The sequence below is a fragment of the Euprymna scolopes genome, chromosome 2 (assembly GCF_053919585.1).
Source record: "Euprymna scolopes isolate OS-2025 chromosome 2, ASM5391958v1, whole genome shotgun sequence".
NCBI classification, from domain to species: Eukaryota; Metazoa; Mollusca; class Cephalopoda; order Sepiida; family Sepiolidae; genus Euprymna; species Euprymna scolopes.
The window spans coordinates 29,880,966-29,901,642 of NC_136483.1; the positions used below are offsets into that span (position 1 = coordinate 29,880,966).

General features: G+C 38.4%; 1 protein-coding gene and 1 pseudogene across 2 annotated transcripts in view; both read right to left on the minus strand.

Annotated features, from left to right (window-relative positions):
- Positions 1–20,677, minus strand: part of LOC145290427 (serine/threonine-protein kinase NLK-like) — a 244,202-nt gene that overhangs the window by 80,627 nt on the left and 142,898 nt on the right. The gene's annotated exons all lie outside the window — the stretch shown is intronic.
- On the minus strand, positions 1,196–1,333 carry LOC145242713 (U2 spliceosomal RNA; annotated as a pseudogene).

The window sequence follows — 20,677 nt, forward strand, 5'->3', positions numbered from 1 at the left end:
TCCGCATTTTTGATGGAGTCTCCTTTGAAATTTTTGTATCTACATTGAAAACTTTTGTGGCTGGGTCACCCACGATCTAAATCTTTTAGTCAATTCGAACTCGCGCTGAGTTATGAAGAAACTGGAAAAATGATAAAGGCAAATAAAGAATCGATAAGTATCATGAAATTAAAAAATGGCCACCAGTAACAAAATCAAATTAGACCTCGAATAAAAACCACAGCTTTTCAAAAACTTATTTCTCTCCTACAAAAATAAACATTATTTACTATTATTGTGGGTGACCCAACCACAAAAGTTAACAATGTAGATACAATGTTTGACACTTCAACAAACAGTAACAACTTTTTTATCAATTATGGGGCTACTACACATGTAACCATGACACATGTAACCATGAAGGAATCTCTTATCAATTTCGATTCCAGCTTTAATCCTCAGTCACTTTGTAGAGAGAATCGACGGTAGTCGAGTAAATGTTTTGAAAAAAAAAGAGAAATTAATATTTCCCCAAACGTCTATTCATTCATCTAGTGATGACATCGACGTTTAAACCATTATCAATAATGATGACCACAATCATGGTTAAGTCGAAAACAAGAAATAGAAAAAGGCCAAATTTTTAGTGATCGAGAATTGAGAATTATCAATTAGATTGCTATTCCATGGAAAATACACCAAAAAGCTTCATTAATGTAATTAATTCAGAAAATTGCCAACAGTGGAAAGCAGCCATGAAAAATGAAATTGATCCTTTAACAGAAAATACCTATACGTTAGTGCCTCCACAATGAATGGGTCTTTACAAAAAAGACTACAGTTAAGCGTTGAAAAATGCAACCACAATCAGAATTTTATTGTAACTTGCATCACAGTATAACTTGAACATCCATCAAATGGATGTGTAAAAAAAACAAAAAAAAACAAGGCCGATAGCCATTAGTCATGTGCTCTCATGTAATGAATGAATGCGTGAATGTAGGATTGACATGAAAGATAAACTAAAATGACCGAAAACTGGGCTGAAATGACTTGAATAAAAAGTAAATGACTTAGAATAATTTTAATGAACTTAAGGATGAATTGAATGAGCTTAAGAATGACTTGAATCCTTCAAAAATAACTGGAATCCTTCAAAAACAACTTGAATGATCTGGCGAATTACTTGAATGGTTTGGAGACTGACTGGTTGTAAAGTGGGTGATCATTTTACATGAAATTAATACAGAAAAGTGATCCCCCATTTTATATCACAAAGTTACAAACATAAGTACAGCATGTAGTAAGAATAGATACTACACTTTGATCTTGGCCAAAAGGCCAAGAAAAGGATATTTATTTGCTCTCCCACCGAGCAAATTAGGACCAACTCCCCGGGGAGTAGGGGAGCTGGATAGTGACAATTGGTATGAAGGGTTGCCCCTACATTGACCAAGGTCTTATATGTGGGGTTGTCCCACATATGGTCTTTGCTTGCAGTATCTGCTGGAACAGATACTACACTTTGAGATATTAAATCCTTTATTCATGTTAAAAATACATTGAAAATCAACACTGAACAAAAAACTTAGGCACATGGCCAACTCAAAAGGGGGGATTGTGTGATTCGTTGGTCATCCTTGTCACTCCAGAAAAATCAAAAGTTTCACCATAATACCGCATTCACCCTTTCATACTGGGGGACGTCATACTTAACTCCCAATTTTTAAAAACATTTTTTTATTGACATGTAAAAACAAAAAAAAAGATAAAAATGGTACGATAATTCATTTGTGTCGAAGGGTGATTAGTAGGACCCTTCCAACCCCGTCTAGTTGGTAGACTGCCCGTTCCACTAAGTTTGTAAAAGGAACCTCGCTTCTGCAGGTCAGCCTCTAAGTGGGGATGCCCTCTAGATGGGGGCGAATGGAGAAAAGAAAATTTTGTGGATAAGGAATGGGGGTTAGTTTGTATTTCTTTCTCTCCATGGGTGAAATTTAAAGGAGGGGGTGGGGATCTTGGAGGCTTCCTAATCAGGGAGGGATGGAACACACACTCAGCTAGCTGAGAGGCTATTTGTTAAATTTTACTTTACAGAACTGTGCGTTCCACACCTAGGCGGGGAACACGTATTCAAATTTGGCTCCTCTTCGTACACAGACTTGCTACCTGTAACCATCTTCTGTCAAATGCCGCACGATGCAGCCTTCTTCTATCACATCTGATCTTCACCTGTAGTTGGTGTTTAAAGATCCTGATCAGAAAAAGACAACACCCCACCCCCCGCAACCTTGCAGACGCGACGCCCAAATCACCATTCTCGCCACGGCCAGGATCGTAACGTAGACCATTTGTCTTTCCCGGTCCCACGCCGGCGGGCCTCACATTGTCCACGACATTGGATACGGTAATTGGGCGAGGATGCTCAGGATTGATGCGAGCAGTCACCTCGCTGACATACGACCAGTATCGGCGTTGTTCGCGGCAATCGAAGAAAGTATGATCAGTCTTTTCTATGGCCATTGTCCCACAACGTGGACAATCAGGCGACTCCAAAAACCCGGAACTGCATTGTACGTTGTTGAATGGATGTGCATTTCGGGCCAATCGCCAGGTCAGAGAGAACTCTGAATTGTTCAGATGACACAAACCTGGCGCCCAGCTCCACGCGGAGCGGATCTCACTCTGCTGCCAACCCAAACGTGCACATAGCGGGTCGTCGGCCGCCCCTTTCACTAGATCCCTGTGGAGTTCCCTACAGGTAACAGTCACAAGGTCGCTGGACCTTGGTAGTCATTTTAGCGTGGCTCGACACTCTTTCATGTAGGCAGATTCTCCCCGCGGCCTGCGACGGCTCTTGATAGAAGGGTCAAGAACGAGGTCGGGGAAGGCGGCAGTAACCACAGGGTGCTACGGTTGGTCATCTTGCATATAGTGGCTCAGGAAGGCCAGCCTCTCAGCGTCTCGATGACACTTCAAGTCCGGCATTCCCAAGCCTCCCTCACACGGACGTTGAATACAGACCTGTCTGCTCACCCAGTGTCTTCCTCTGTCCCAAAGAAGCGAGGACAAGAGCTGTTAGGTGTTGTGCAGGCAGGGGAAGTACGGCCAGTCGGTAAAGGATGAGAGGTAAGATGTAAGTGGCGCACACCTCAGCTCTACCCTTTAAGCAAAGTTTCCTAGGAAGCCACGAAGTGACTGCAGCCTTCACCTTTGACCGTACCTCCAACCAATTTTTGTCAAGCTGGAGATCCGATCTGAACCGGGCCATCTGTCCAGCTGAAGGGCGCCGGGAGATTGGCGTTGCCACTCCAGGCGCCCAACCGCAGTCCTACCGACTTGCTGTGGTTTATCTTGGTCCCTGTAATTCTTTCATACTGAGCGAGTGCCTCTGACACGATGTCGATGTCTCTGAAGCTCGACACAAAGACCGTGACATCAGCGAACGCGGATACCATGGCGGCTGAGCCACCGGATATTGCAATTCCACGCAGGGCCGAATTTGCCTCCCCACGTCTCAGCTTGTGGAGCAGGTGCTCCAAAGCTAGGACATAGAGCAGGGGCGACAGCAGACAATCCTGATGTACCGACCGAGTGATAACAAAGGGTTTCGAGCACTTTCCGTTGACTTGCACGACGGCTGTCGATACACCACGGAGATCCACTTGCAGAAGTCCGGTTTAAAACCGGCGGCCTTTAAGACAGATGCCAAGAAACGATGAAAAGCTTAAAAAGCTAAGAACAGCATCTATTAACAACAGACTTTTGACCTTAACCAAAAAGGCCAAGCACAAAAGTGTTATGGACAGACCGACTGACGGACCGACGGAGTGACTTATAGAGTCGCTTGCACGCAACTAAAAATGCTTATTTAAATACTCCGCTAGACAAATTTATATTACCCCTCTCGAAGGATCCAAAATGAAAAATAAAAATTGGGTGTCGATGCTTAACAAATCAATGAATGGAGTAAAGCAAATTGATAAAAATTGGAATCAAATATTCCATAATTTTTCAATTGAACAACAACTTAATACCCAGTGAATCCTTGTTTGTTCACTAAAAATTTAAGCAATAAATTAACGATTTTAGTTGATGACATTTTAGTTGCATCGAATTGTGATACAATGTTAATGGATGTTAAAATATATTAAATAAAAAATTCAAAATGACCGATCTTGTTCATGGCTTCTAAGCATACAATTTATTTATGAAAAAGGAATTAAGATGAATCAATCAAGGTACATTGACAAAATCCTATTAAAGTTTGGAATGCAAGATTCCCAAAACCGTGCGCTTACCAGTTGAAAATGTTATAAATAAAAGCATGGATCCAGAATCTGAAATAATCAACAAACTATATGGAGAGATTGTGGCGAGTCATATTCAATAGCAGCCGCAAGGCCAGATATGTTACACAGTAACAAATTTATCATAAAAATATCAAGACCGAATAAGGTTTTAAAAGGGGCTAAACAAATCCTTTGTTATCTAACAAAAACTAAGGAACAATCTTTAGTATTTAGGAAATCTACACATTTCCTAAAATTAGAGTTGCTTTCAAATTAAGATTGAGGAAACTAAGATCAAAAAGGTATAACTGATTACTGTTTCAGACTATCAAAAACTGTCTATTATCGCATTGAAATCTAAGAAACAGCAGATTCTAAAATGTTTTAAAACCAGAATTAACTAAAGACTCCATAGTAGTTAATTGTAATAACCAAACAAGCATAGCGTTGGCACAAAACTCAGTAATTCACCAAAGATCGAAACCCGCAGATATCAAATATCACTTCAGAAATTAAGTAAAAAGTAATCCATTATTTTAAACTACCAAGAATCAGAGCAAAATATAGCCGATATATGTAGAAAATCAGTGACAAAAAAATCAAACTACAGTAGAACCCCAGGATACGGTGGTCCCAGAATATGGCTTTTTCAGGTTACAATGCGGAATATGTTTTTCCGGACCCTGGTTACGGTATTTGCCCTGCCTTACAGTGTTGTTTATAATGCTATTTCACTATATATATGTGTGTATCACTTTTGTTACTAATTTTCAATATGTACTATATAAAATTTTGCTTAGGCCCTGCCATGCAGTGATTTTACCAACCCCAGAACAGATTAATACAGTATCCCGGGGTTCTACTGTAAAACATTTTGTTCCTTAACTTGGGAGTTTGACTAAATATATTTTCAGAAGCCCAGATAAATAAAACATTTATTCCTTCACCCTTGACTGGGAGGGGTCGCTTTTTTCACCCGATATTTTCGAAAGTCATCGCCTCTTTTTGATTGTCCAGTCTTAATTTAAACCTATGTCATTCTGGTTTGGCGATGGACGCAACAACTAACACATCACTTTTTTTTTTCACATTCTTTTCCTCCTTTGCGGTACAGGTTCGAACATGCCTGCCTACTACCACTTTTTATTTAAAAACAATTTTTTTTTTGCTCAATACAGACCTCCAAACACCCAGGCAACGCCAGGCACCCAAGCTAGTAATAAATATGTAACAAAGGACTTTCCCATTATCCAAGCATTATACCAAATAAAATAAAAAGGGGGGGGCAATATTTTTGGTATCCCTGTGAAGGTACGATTACAAAAAAAAGTTGAAGATTACATTTATAAACATGGGTGATAAGAACTGATCAGATGGAACCACACTGCTATAACCAATCAGAATCGTTCCATAAAATATACTGAATCTCTTAGAATTCTTGCATATAACTTTTTGTCTCCACACAGGAAATGAACTCTGCTCTTCATATCAAAACTTCTTTGGATTGGCTACCTATCGGAAACTCTATTCATCGTCTTCGTCTGCAAACTTTTACAATTTAAATCTTCTGAATTCATACTGCCATTTTATTTGGAACAGCATTTCTCTTTTCTGAAATTAAAATAGTTTATGATGCCAAACATCCCATTGCCTTCTTATATATTAAATACAATAAGTTATTTAAAAAAATATATTTTAGAATCCACACATAAGGCCTAGGGAGGGAGAGTATACAACGACCTCAGAGTACTGAACATAGGTCAAAGTTTAGCTCCTGTAATTTTTTTATTTTTATTTTTTATAAACATGTAATAAATTCTATTTCTGTTGGCATTTCTTTATATATATATATATATATATATATTTATATATATACTCCTTTAAAAACGTATATTGACATGTCAATTCTCTACATGCAATAAACAGTGTATATGCTTTATCACACACTTCACTTCCTTCATCTAAATTCTCTTTCAAACCTCGTGTACCAAGTTTCCAATGTATAAAGGTTATGTATTAGCGTATTCATGGAAAACATTTTGTATGCTTCAATTAATATACTATTACCATTCAAATTAAATCTAACGATAAAATAAATTTCAAGTAAAATTGCAACACATTCAAAAATTTTAAACGATTCATTTGCCATTTATTTGTTTCTTTACAACTATGAAAACGCTATGTTAACTAATGATGTATCAGTTACTAATAATTATCTTTTCCGCTTCTTGCATAATTCTATCTCCTCTCACTATGTTTATAATATATGTTAAACTTTGGCAGGATGTATGTTCTCTGGGTGCTATTCCAGTTGATCATATTTCAATCAGTTGCAGTTTCAATTAATTCAAGAAACTCATGTACTGCATGTAAAATCACATCCTTCTGGCCTTGCAAATCAACAGTCTGCAACAATCCTGAGTCATTCGTTTGGGTTAGCAATAAGAGATCAATTTCGGATAAAACTGCCTGATTACCCCCCCCTCCCCATCCCAAAATATTCTGAAAGGGACACACACACTTCACATGTTTTCAAATCAGGGTCTAAGCAAAACAAGGAAAAAAAAAAAGGTGAGAAGAGTTTCGTGCAATACATTTGTAATTCATTTACAATTCAATGTTAACACACTGATTTTTATCAGATCAAATTTTAGTTTCCAAATGTAACAATACATACACTATCACCATTGAGCACTCCTGACAAATATAGCCACTGTTGTGTGTTTAACATATTTATTCTATCAAAAATAGAGAACTTATACTTTCAAATCCATCAAGCTTTAAAAAAAAAAAAAAATAAGCAATACCTTTTATATAAAAATTTACAGTCAAATACAAGTTTCCTTTTGAATATTGTTTTGCAAAATCTGTTTTTGGATACAATTGAAGAAAAAATAAAAACGCAGTTCCCTATAGAGGGACTGAACTCGCAGCCATCAGATGATACTTTTGTTTAATATATCTTATTCCTCTTCTCTTACCACTTCCAGTCAGATTACTTTTGATTGTCATCTCTTACATCATGTTCTATTAGTAATTGGAAAGATAAACATCTCATTATATATATATATATATATATATATATATATATATATAGAGAGAGAGAGAGAGAGAGAGCCACATGTGTATCAGTGTGGCTATAAATCCAGATGTTCTAATGTTATCAATGTGCTTAGAATGTTTCTTGCATTTTGATAATTGTGATACTTTTCCATCTTAATACTAACTCTTTACAGACTTATTATTAAATATCAAAGAATCTTTAAAAATAGTTCTACCAAATTTCTATATTCAGACCCTCATAAAACATGTTAACCGTGTCCCTCTTTCGTTGTGACGGGGGGGGGGGACATTTTCATTGATAATTCTAAAATATAGAAAATATCAGATTATAATTTCTCTGCTACATTAAAAAATAAGTTATGTCCCCAAGTACCTTATGCATGCTGCATATATACGCATGCTACATTGTATAAGCTTTCCATTAATTCACTATTTTTAGTAGAAAAAGTCAGTTTATGTTCAGTTACATCATACATCTAAAGTATGGAGTACTGCTGCCACACTGGCAGGAGCTGCTAAAAACAGCCTATCCTGCCTTGGCAGAGTACAAAATAGACTTCGTGGCTTAGTGGGGAATGCTCTTTTCTCTTCCCTGCAACCTCTCTCACACAGGAGAGACATTGCGAGTCTGTTTTACCATTACTTCCATGGCAAGTGCTCGTCTGAGCTCCAATCTCCCCCCCCATTGCCAATCTTTCATGATAAACACCCGTCTAGCTGAAACCACTGTAAAAAATTTTCCTCACTCTTTATCTGTGCCAAAACCAAAACGTAGATTCCATGAACAAAGCTTCTTTCTTAGAAGTGTACACTTGTGGAACTCTCTTCCGTTTGCATGTTTCCCACCTGACTACAACCTGGATGTCTTCAAGTCCAACATAATCAAATTCCCGATGAACCGCCCCCTCCTTAAGACACTTTATCAAATCTCCAATACTAATGGATTACTATGATACTATTCCATTGATTACTGTACACGCAATAACCCTTATCCCCAAGGTGCTTCCAGGCCTTGATAAGTGATGACTACCTTGTAAAAAAAAAAAAAAAAAAAGATGGTCGTCTGCGTATAGAGTTAGATATAGTCTTTCTTATGAATGTTCAGAAGGTATCATATCCCAACTGACAGACTTTTCAGACAAACTCAGATTTAACATTAGATTTGGTATTTTGACTGAAACAGCTTTGATGAAGATTATACAAGAGCTGACATTTTGCAAAGGCAAAAGATAAACAAGCAGTTGAGACAAGGAAATAAGAAAAAAAACTGCAGGAAAATATCAGTTCTCACGTGATTAACAACTCTACCAATTTCAAACGCAAAGATGATTTGCACTCAGCAAATTAAAGAGAATAAAACAAGGTGGATAGTGAAAAAAAAAAAAAATTTCAAATAGTCCCAAGTTCTCCTTATAAACTTACTAGCGGGGGTACCCAAGTGTTTGTTTCCGGGACGGGGGGGGGAGTTTAAAAAAATGTTATGGTAGGTAAGTAGGAAGGATCAAACCCGGAGTCATGAGTAAAAGTAGGAAAATAAAGTGTGAAAAAAAAAAAAAAAAAAAAAAAAACATCTGCAACGTTAACAGTTCGGCCACCAAGAAAAGTCCATTCCAGTTGTTTAGGGGAAAAAAAAAAAACAAAAAAAAAAAAACGACTACGGTAGGTCGGCGCAAACGTGAAAATATAATGTGAATTGTCCAGCACGCTAACCACTACGCCACAGAGCACTGCAGCTTAGTTTAGTGATTTTAAATAACTTCACATGAAAGAACTACGAAGCCAAACCGGTGTTCTCTTCTCAACTGTTCCTTGTGAACGATCCCCAAACGGTGTTAAGTGGTGGCAGGGTGAGGAGGAATTTATTAGAGAGAAAATATTTTACCACTTCCATTGATATTAACCGATTTTGGCCGTGACTTCTCAGCAGAAAAAGTATAGAAATCTAAGATTATCGAGGAATTTGAGAAATAATAAGCCTATAACACACCTCAGATATTGTTCTGCCGTTTGTGCATATTATATTTGCATGAAATATCTTGATTTTTAATCCTATTAAGGTCAAAATCAGACGGGAAAAAATGAGTTCATTTTATTTATATAGAGATTAGCAAAACAACAAAAAGGTCAGGATAATTTTGTTTGTGCAAGTAGATTTCTAATAAGTTTACAACTAAATCATATTGACATACAGTTTCTCATCAGAACACCAGCGTTAAGCCATGTAGAGCCTGGTTAAGTGCTTAGATGGTTGATCATCTTAAAATACTAAGTGCTGTAAGCAAATATTCCACACGGGTGAAGTATATTCAGAGATGGATTTGAATCCTTTTTCTTAAATCAATCATACAGAAGATTTTTTTTTTTTTGGCAAATTCTACATCCATAAGTGGTTGGTTTTCAGCAGTGGAATCCTGAGTGGCTAGCCATCTCATACAACCTTTGCCTTCAAACACCACATGTGGGCTACTATGGTTCAAGATGTCATGCATGCTAGCTAAACCCGACTTCTGCATGTCAGTACAGTTAGGGAAGCAGGAAACTGGAAGAGAATTCCAAAATCTAGCGGTTCTAAGGAAGAAGCTATTAGAGTAGAAGGCTTTCTTACCTAGGGATCTCTACTGTGTAGAGGTGGTACTTTGCTGCTTGTCGGGTTAGTCGGGGGTATTTTCATCGAGGAGGTACAAGAGCTTGTAGTTCGTCAGAGCATCCACCATTAAAATACTTATAAAACAAGCAGAGGGATGCAACATTTTGTCGATAGGACAGGGCTGAAGCTTAGATAACAGTTCAAGACCTATCAGGTTGGTGACTCTTTAGAACACTGTCCAGGAGCGAGCGACTAGTAGCAGATGCACCAGCCCACATGTGACAGCAGTACTCCATACATGGGCGAATGGTGGCTTTGTAGAGGTACAGGATACTTTCAGGCATAACTTTCAAGCACGGTAGAGAGAGCCCATTTTCTTTGCAGCAGCCCTGGCAATGATCTCAATGTATTTATTTCAACTCATGCTCCCTGTGAACGTTAAGCCAAGGAGTTTGAACGAAGTACTTTCAGGTAATGTATCTTTAGTCATAGCTATTGGTGGTTGGTAAGGTTTCATGTAATTATTAAAGGAAACGATCTTTGTCTTGGCAGCTTTGAACGTTACCATCCTTTTCTGACCCCATTCCACTACAGAATGAAGGTCTTCCTCTAAGGTTTCCGCCATTGCCTTAGATATGTGCTCATTAGTTTTCACCACGTGCCTGCTATAGAGCATGATGTCATCAGCAAATATACCCATGTCAGAGACAATTTTATCCGATAAGTATCGATCCATAAGGTACACCTGCATTTATATTATATTGTTTGGACTTACGCTCATCGAGGACAACCTGCATTCTTCTCTCATTTAAGGATTTAATCATGTTAAGTATTCGTCCAGTAATACCATAGATATTATTTTCATGAGAAGACCATCGTGTTATACCCTGTCAAAAGCCTTAAATATATATAGGGCTACTGCCCTCCCCTTCCCTGCCTTATTCAGTGCTTGGTATATACGTTCAGAGATTACAGTTAGAATATCTGCAGTAGAACGGGCTTGCCTAAATCCATATTGATGGTCAAACAGAAGTTTAGCAGGTGTAAGGTAGTGGACTAGAGCTTGATTAATTAAAGACTCAAATATTTTGGTGAAAAGCGGGAGGAGATTAATTGGGCAATAATTTAATGGGTCAGTTCGTTTGCCAGAGATTTTGTAAACTGGTACCACAGAAGTAATATTACAGCTGTCAGGAAAGCAAGATTCGGTAAGACATTTGTTAAAGAGTTTAGAGAGAACTGGAGCAACCACAGCGGAGCATTTTTTTTAATAGCACAGCTGGCATGAGATCAGGGCCACATGCTTTTGAGGTGTCTATGTTTTTTATGATATCATGTACTTGTGAAGGGGTGATTTTCAGATCATCTGGTGTGGTTTCTGTCCACAGAGGAAAATCAGGGAGGGAATGGTTTGCTGGGTCCAAGGTAGAGTTTGAGGGAAAATAACAGGCAAACATGTTAGCTTTCTCAGTTGCTGTACAAACAACCTCATGATTGTTGGATAGTGGGAGAATTATTGATTGCCCATTATTTACTACACTATTGTAGATTTTCCAGAAATCACGAGTTCCTAATTTCTGCGCTTCAATGCATTTCCTGGTGGTTTCAGTATATTTACTCTTAGCTGTTGCTACTTCTTTCTTGCAATTACTTCTAGCTTCTATATAACTTCCCCTGAGCTATGTTCATGTTCCATTCTATCTCCTATGGGATCCTCTGACCACTCAGTTGTATCAGTTAAGATAAAAATGAAATAAGTCTTCAGACGTACCTCTCTACCGTACTGTATATCGGTACTCCATGGCTGACTGGGATAGCTTCCATACATTTATATCTGATCTCCCTCTGCATCCCAGCTTTAAAAAGATAGTATCAGACCTGACCAAATGGTTAATTGTAGTCATAGACCGATTCATAACATCAAAACATTCCAACAAAAACCTAACAGCCAGCCTTGGTTCTCCCCAGAATGTGTTGCCATCGCGCACAGAAATACCTTTTTCCATAGCTACCAACATAATAGATGTACTGAGACTAAAGCTGCTTTCAGGACTGCCAGCAACCACTCCAAAAGAGTAATAAAAATGCAAGAGAGCTATATGCTCAGTCTGTTTAATCCAAAGTAGCTGAGCAGCAGCTTGGTGCCCAACAGTTTTGGCAAATAGCAAACAGGATCCTGAACAGAAGTGTGCGTTCTATCCCAACCATCATCAATGGACCTGAGACCATCTCATCAGCATCAGACAAGGACAAAACATTTGCCAAGAACTTTGCAGCTAATTCTACCCTACACGACGAAGGCCATCAACTCCCCGTATTTCCTCCTATAACAGACAATACGCTATGCAACATACAAATATCTGTGCATGAGGTCGCCAAGCTAATCAAGAACCTTGATTCCAGTAAAGCAACTGGCCCTGACAACATTCCAATTATAGTGCTGAAAAAGCTTCAACCAGAACTTGCCCCCATACTTACAAAACTTTAAGCGTAGCCTTAAGGAAAAGTGCTTCCCAACACCCTGGAAAACCTCATCAGTATGCCCTGTATTTAAGAATTCAGGTGATAAGTCGCCTCCCTCTCAGTACAGACCAATCAGTCTACTGTGTCTCATGAGTAAGTAGCTGGAATCCATATTAAATAGAGAAGTAGTCAACCACTTCAGCAAAAATAACCTTAGTGACATGTAATATAGTTTCCGTTCTGCTAGATCTACAGCAGATGTGTTAACGGTTATATCTCATAGGATTAGTGAATTTCTTGACAAAGGCTTCCTTTCTAGGGCAATTGCTTTTGACATATCAAAGGCCTTCAATAAGGTATGGCTTAAAGGCTTACTACACAAGATTTCCAGCTACGGTATAACTGGAAATGTTTTCTCAATTATTAAATCATTTCTTTTGATAGTCTCATGAGTAGTGGTTAATGGACAGAAATTAGAGGCCCATAGTATTAGTGCTGGAGTCCCTCAGGGGTCCATCCTGGGCCCAACCCTCTTCCTGATCTACATCAATGATCTCCAAAAACACATACTTAAATCGTTCGTTGACATCTATACTGATGACACGACCAACTATGGCAACACATCAAAGGCTGTAAATGATAAAGTTTTCTCTGATTCTCTTCCCTCTGATCTTGAGCGCGTGGTACAGTAGGGGAAGAGGTGACTGGTTACTTTCAATGCATCTAAAACCAAGCTCCTATCTTTAAATCATCAACGCTCTGATCCCTATCTGGCATCAATTGAAATGGATGGCCCTCATCTTGGGGAGACTCCATGTTTTGATAAGCTTCTGGGTTTGACCTTTACTCCTGATCTGAAATGGAACACGTACATCAAGTCTGTTGCCAAGGTTGCTGGAAAAATCGTGAGATCCTACCACTCCAGAAGATATCTTACTGCTGATGCAATTCTCTATCTATATAAAAGCCAAGTATGTCCAAGGATGGAGTACTGCAGCCTCATCCTGCTTTGACAGAGTACAAAATAGACTTTGTGGCTTAGTGGGGGATGCTCTTTTCTCTTCCCTGCAACCTCTCTCCCACAAAAGAGACATTGGTGAGCCTGTCTTTGTTTTATCGTTACTTGCATGGCAAGTGCTCGTCTGAGTTCTCTGCCCCCCCTTGCCAATCTTTCATGATAAACACCCGTCTAGCTGAAACCACTGTCAATTTTCCCCACTCTTTATCTGTGCCTAAATCAAAACAGATTCCATGAACAAAGCTTCTTTCTTAGAAATGCACGCCTGTGGAACTTACTTCAGTTTGCCTGTTTCCCACCTGACTACAACTTAGATGTCTTCAAGTCCAACATTAACAAATTCCTGATGAACCGCCCCCTTAAGTAAGACACCTTATCAAATCTCAAATACTAACGCTTACGATACTATCCCATTGATTATTGTACATGCAATAACCCTCACCACCGAGTAGCTTCCAGGACTTGATAAGTGGTGAGCATCATGTAAAAAAAAAAAAAATTTGACTCCGCTCTTGAGGTTCGCTTTCACAAATATCCGTGGGCTTAGAGATAATATAGGTGATGTAGACTTTTACCTTTTAGTAAACTCCCCGGATATCTTAGCATTAAGTGAAATAAACTTACTCTTCAATCCCCTCCAACTACTTTAATATTACAGGATACCTCCCTCTTTACAGTAAGAACTCATATAGATGTATGCCTTTAGAGTCTATATTCTTAGCACACCCTCTTAAACTAGAGAGAAAAATCTTGAATCTGATGACCAGGCTTTATGTGCTTTCGACTAACATTTCATCACTGCGTTAGTTTCTTATATTTTCTCTTGTTTTTTCATCAAGTCAGGATTGTACCCTAATCGATCATGTCTCTGATAGTATAGATGCAGCACTCTCCTTGGATGGTAATGCCCAAATACATGCGTTTGGTGACTAATGTCCACCATAAAAATTGGCTTGGTCTCAGGTTACAGATGCAGCTGGACGCTCCATTAATAGCTTCTCTATAGCGCATTCCCTCACATAGACAGTAATGTTTCCAACTGGCCTACCAAATCGTGAACCTCAGCAGGTTTCACTTCTAGACCTATTCCTCACCACAGTACCTGAGGATTGTGTGACAAATGCTCACAGTCCACTTGGAAACGCAGACCACCTCGTGGTATCAGTTGACATTACATTTAAATTCCAACCTCAAGATGAGGAATCATTGCTCCAAACCAAAAAGTACTACAACAGGGCTTAATGAGGAACCATTAGAGAACACATCTGAGATGCCCCATGGACCGATATCTTCTCTCTTACTGCTGAACAGAGTGCCAATGAGACAACTGAATGGTGCAAAGCGGGAATTGAAGCACATGTTCCCACACAGAAGTATTATAGCAAGCCCCACTCACCCCCCTGCGTTCACTACAGATTGTGCAGCTGCTATGGCACAAAGACAGCATGCATTACGCCAGTTTGTACGTCATAAGTCAAATAGGCAAAATTTGTAGATGCTAAAAATCATTGTAAAAGAGAAATAGTGACAGCCAAAAGAAATTATGTTGAAATAATCAGGGAATGCATAGAATCGCCAAAGATAGAAACTCGTCATTTCGGAAAAATCTATACTAGTGTAGTGAATAAAGGACAATCAGTAATTCCTCCACTGAGCAACAACCAGAAGGTTGCATGCACAGTAACGGAAAAGGCGGAACTGCTGTCCTGGCGATTGCCTCCAACTCCACCCTAGAACCAACAAACAACTCCCTCCCAAATTTCCCTATGAGGACTAAAGCCACATTAGATGATGTAAAAATCACCCCTTCTCATGTCTGCGATACATGATACATCCAAGTCCTTTGACAAAGTCTGGCATAAAGGGCTGCTAATGAAAATTAAATCGTACATTATAACTGGACGTATACTAAATATAATTAGATCCATCTTAGATAATAAAAGCACACAGGTTGTCATTGATGGACATACATCCAAGCAGCATAACATTAATGCGGGAGTGTCTCAGGGGTCGATCCTTGGACCATTATTATTCCTGATATTCGAAAACGACTTCCCTGATAATATTGTGTCCGAGATGGGTATATTTGCTGATGATACAATGCTCTATAACATGCATTAGGGAAGAAAAGATGTAAATAAATTTAAGACAATGGAAAAATCATTGGAAAATGACCTCCAGACCATAGGTGAATGGGGACGCAAATGGATAGTAATATTTAATGCTAGGAAAACTAAGCTGCTCTCCTTTAACAATTACAAGACACCTCTCAAACCGCTTATATCGAGAAAAAAAAAAACAAAAAACAAAAAAAAAAAACACACCCTACCTGAGAATTCTATCTTTAAAACTCCTTTTTTGGGACTATTTTACCATATTTTACTTTGCTGCCAATATGAACTGGAGCAAATACATAGAGGACATTGCAAAGACTGCTGCAAAGATGGTGGATTCCCTCTATCAAGCTAAAAGACTACTCACACCTGAGAGTATCCCGTACCTCTACAAGGCCACCATTTACTCATGCATGGAGTGTTGTTGACACATCTGGGCTGGTGTATCTACCACTAGCCTCTCCATCTTGGATAGGTTCCAAAAGAGTTGTCAATCTAATGGGTCCCACTTTATCAACTAAGCTCCAGTTCTTGTCCCAGTGTCACAATGTTGCATCTCTGTGCATGTTTTAATGGAATGTGTTCTGATGAACTTGTTGCACTTGTACCCCGTACATATCTCCGACAAACCCGTTCAGCAATAAGATCTCACCCTTTCACTGTTGAGGTCCCTAGATGTCAAAAAGCTTTCTATTCTAATAGTTTCTTCCCTTGAACAGCTGGACTTTGGAATTCCCTTCCTACTACCTGCTTTCGTGGTCGTACTGATATGCAGAAGTTTAAATGAAACAAACCGAATAAAGCTGGTATAGTGTATGAGTATATTTATCATACAAGTTAATGTTAAACATAAAAAATGATATACATGAAAAGTAATTATAAAATGCTGAACAGGTGTGGGAGGTTGGTATATGGATCTGCAGAATAGATTTCCACATAGTGGTCAAGGAATCGGGAGTCGGAGTCTAAGATATCAAAGGAGTCAGAGTCGGAATTTTAGGAATTCAAGGAGTCGGATTTTCACCATCCAACTCCGCAATCCTGCACAGACCTTCAGCTTTATTTATAGATGCTACATAGAAAATTAAATTAAGTGATATATGAAAATTTTATCTTTGTCCAATTTTCATTGTACATCACTTATAGTGATATAATCAGAGAATGTTGATCAGCTCAAACTCTTAAAGCCCTGAATAATATAATAATGAATAAGGAGTATCTGAAAGATAGCAGTGAATGAGTTCACTTATGTTGTTATAATGAGTATAAGAGCAAGTAACGTGCATTAGTAATAGCATCAAATAGAACAAAAAATGTATCAAATGCTGTGCGTAAATGTAACAAGAAATTTAGGAAAAATGGTTTTCAATTACAAATCTTCAAAACCGTATGCCGATTACAAGAATTAGCACTTTAGAAAATTGTAAACCTGAAATGTCACATTTTCACAAACCTGACGACTGTCATGGATGGAAGCTTCCCTTTCAATCTTCAGTCATATTGCCATGGTTGGGGACCAAGTTACCTTTCTGTTTTAACTTAGTTTCCAAATGGTAATTTATTTTTCAAAGAAACATTGAAGTGTCAGCTCAAATAGGGATTCACCTTGAATTAGGGATTAGGAGTTGAAGTTGAGGATTCAGAGTAAACTTATTGTTTCAGAAGTTGATAAAAAAAATTCAGGTGGGGGGGGGGTTAAAAATGGTTCATTTCTAAAGCAAATGCAATAAATATTTATAAATTATTACTTGTGAAAGATTTCTTTGGTCAGAGTCAAATATTTCAGGAATCTGACCTTTTAAAATTTCAGGAGTTCGTATAGCACGTTTGTGCAGCAACCTAACTGCCCACCAGACACATCCATTTCTACAACGCCTTTTTCTTTCAGTAGACTTGGTTGAATGCATCAAAGAATCGTAAATAATGAGATGAATAATGGAGAACAAAAAGCAGCAGCACAGAAAATGTTATGAAATATTTCGAGCTAAATGTCAAGGTGAAAAGTAAACACACAGACAGTAAAACAAAGACGTTATGAGAATTTAATATTACTAACGCTATGAACAATAACAGGAATAGCATTAAGAACATTGGTTTTTCAAAAAAGATTGTTTACTGATGCAAACTTTAAATGAATCCAAACTTCCAGCTTTCTCTTATCTTGTAATGCATATATGTATAGTGTATATTTCATACAATCTGAACAAAGGCACCTTACAAATAAAACGTAGATATAGAGCATTAAGAGCACCAAACAGTATTGTTTGTAGAATACATGTTTGTAAATTAATATATTCAGAAAAAATAATCTGTAATTGATTCTATTCCATCCATAGAAGAGACCGTTGAGGTTAAAATAGATTTGCAAATAGCAACAAATATACAATTCCACTGTTCAACATTCCCCAAATTGGGCTCTTACTATCCAATGCAGTTTCATGCCATACCTAAGACAATCAAAATTAGCTCAAATATCAAACCTTTTGTTGGTAAAAGGTTTACGTTTCAAGTTCTCAATATCTTCAAATATGTAAAGATAAATTGGTCTTGTGGGTGTATATTTTATAAAATATAAACATTCTTCACGTCCAATGTAAGCATGTTTTTTTTGTTTTTTTTTTTTTACATAGGCATCACCACATTATCAAGGCCAAGAGGCCACTAAAGGATAAGGGTTAAAGAGTGTACAGTAGAAATTGGACAATATAGTAATCATTAGTAATGAAAATTTGGTAAATTTGATAACTTATATGGAACGGCTCATCAAGAACTTATTTACGTTAGACTTGAACACAACCATATTGTAGTCAGCCGGAAAGCAGGAAAACGGAAGACAATTCCACAGGCGTGCAGTTCTAAGAAAGAAGCTTTGTTCATGGAATCTACGTTTAGGTTTAGGCACAGATAAAGAGTGGGGGGAATTATTGATAGTGTGTACAGCTAGATGAGTGTTTCTTGTGAAAGTTTGGCGAGGGGGGACCATAGATTGAAGCTCAGTCGAACACTTCCCATGAAAATAACGATACATCAGAGACAAACTCGCAACATCTCTTCTGTGAGATAGAGGTTGCAAGGAAGAGAAAAGGACATCTCCTACGAGGCTACGAAGTCTATTTTGAACTCTATCAAGGCAGGCCAAGTCCTTTCTAGCAGCTCCTGCCCAGATGTGGCAACAGTATTCCATCCTTTGACGTACCTGGCTCTTATATAGATAGAGAATAGCATCAGCAGTGAGATATCTACCAGATCGATAGAAAGATCCCACCATTTTTCCAGCGGCCTTGGCAACAGATTTGATGTACGTGTTCTATTTAAGATCAGTAGTAATGGTCAAGCCAAGAAGCTTGTCAAAACTTGAGGCCTCCTTAGACGAGAGCCATTCATTTCAATTGATGCCAGATGTGGATCAGAATGTTGATGATGTAAAGAGAGAAGCTTGGTTTTAGATGCATTAAAAGTAACCAGCCACTCCTTACCCCATTGTACTACGTGCTCAAGATCAGAGGAGAGAGAATTGGAGAGAACTTGGTAGTTTACTGTCTTAGATGTGCTACTATAAATGGTAGTGTCGTTAGTATAAATGTCTACAAATGATGTAAGAATGTGATTTGGAAGATCATTAATGTAGATCAGGAAAAGAGTTGGGCCCAGGATAGACCCCTGAGGGACACCGGCATTAATACTGTGAGCTTCTGATTTTTGCCCCTCAACTACTACTCTTATGAACCTATCAGAAAGAAATGATTTAATAATTGAGAAGACATTTCCAGCAATACCATAGCTAGAGATCTTATGAAGTAGACCTTTATGCCATACCCTATCAAAGGCCTTAGATATGTCAAGAGCAATTGCCCTAGAAAGGTTGCCTCCGTCGAGAGATTTGCTAATCCTATGAGATATAACTGTAAGCACATCTGCTGTAGATCTAGCAGAACGGAAACCATATTGAGTGTCACTAAGAAGGTTATTTTTGTTGAGATGGTTGATTACTTCTGTATTTAACACAGATTCCAGCAACTTACTCATGACGCACAAGAGACTTATTGGCCTGTACTGAGAGGGGGGATGAGCGATCACCTGAATTCTTAAATACAGGGCATACTGATGAAATTTTCCAGGGAGATGGGAAACTATTCTCCTTAAGACAACGTTTAAACAGTTTTGTAAGTATGGGCGCTAGTTCAGGTTGAAGGTTTTTTGAGTACTATAATTGGAATACCGTTCGGGCCAGTTGCTTTACTGGAATCAAGGTTTTTGATTAGCTTGGCAACATCACGTACAGATATACGTATATCACATAGCGTGTTTTCTGATACAGGAGGAAATATTGGGGGTTGGCGGCCTTGATCGCAAAGGGTAGAATTAGCTGCAAAGTTCTTGACAAAGAGTTTGGCTTTGTCTGATGCTGACAAGATTACCTCAGGTCCATTGATAATAGTTGGGATGGAGCACACGCTTCTGTTCAGGATTCTGTTTGCTATTTGCCAAAACTGGTGGGAACCAAGCCGCTGCTCAGCTACTTTGGACTTAACAGATTGAGCATACAACTCTCTTGCATTCTTTATTACTTTCTTACAATGGTTACTGGCAGTCCAGTTCCTGATGAGCCATTCCACTTAAGTTAACAAATTTACCGAATTTCCATTACTAACGATTACTATATTGTCCAATTGACTACTGTAGACTCTTAACCCTTATCCTCGAGTGGTCTCTGGGCCTTGATAAGTGGTGGTTCTTATGTAAAAAAAAATAAATAAAAAAATCCATAGTTGTGATTCTGGCACTTTAATCTAGAGCAGACCCGGGAGTAATATGTACTTCGGCGACTCCACACTAGATCTTACTACTAGATGTTGTTTAGAGCCATGCCAAGAGATGTGTTGGGATAAGAGTTTGGTAAGTTGATGAGATTGGAAGGCTGGGTAGAATAAAAAATGGTAGAAAGGATTGTCGAAAGATTTCAAAGTGGTGGAGCATGAGAGAGTCAGATACCTTTCCCAAAAGTGTTCAAGACAGTTCGATGATGTAGCCGAGACTTATTTGTATCAGAGAAGGGATGGTGAATGTGAAACATTTAAACCTCAAGTTTAAACCTATGCAAGTGTATACCTAAAAAATACAGAAGCCAGCAGAAAATAGATATCATGAATATGAAAAAATG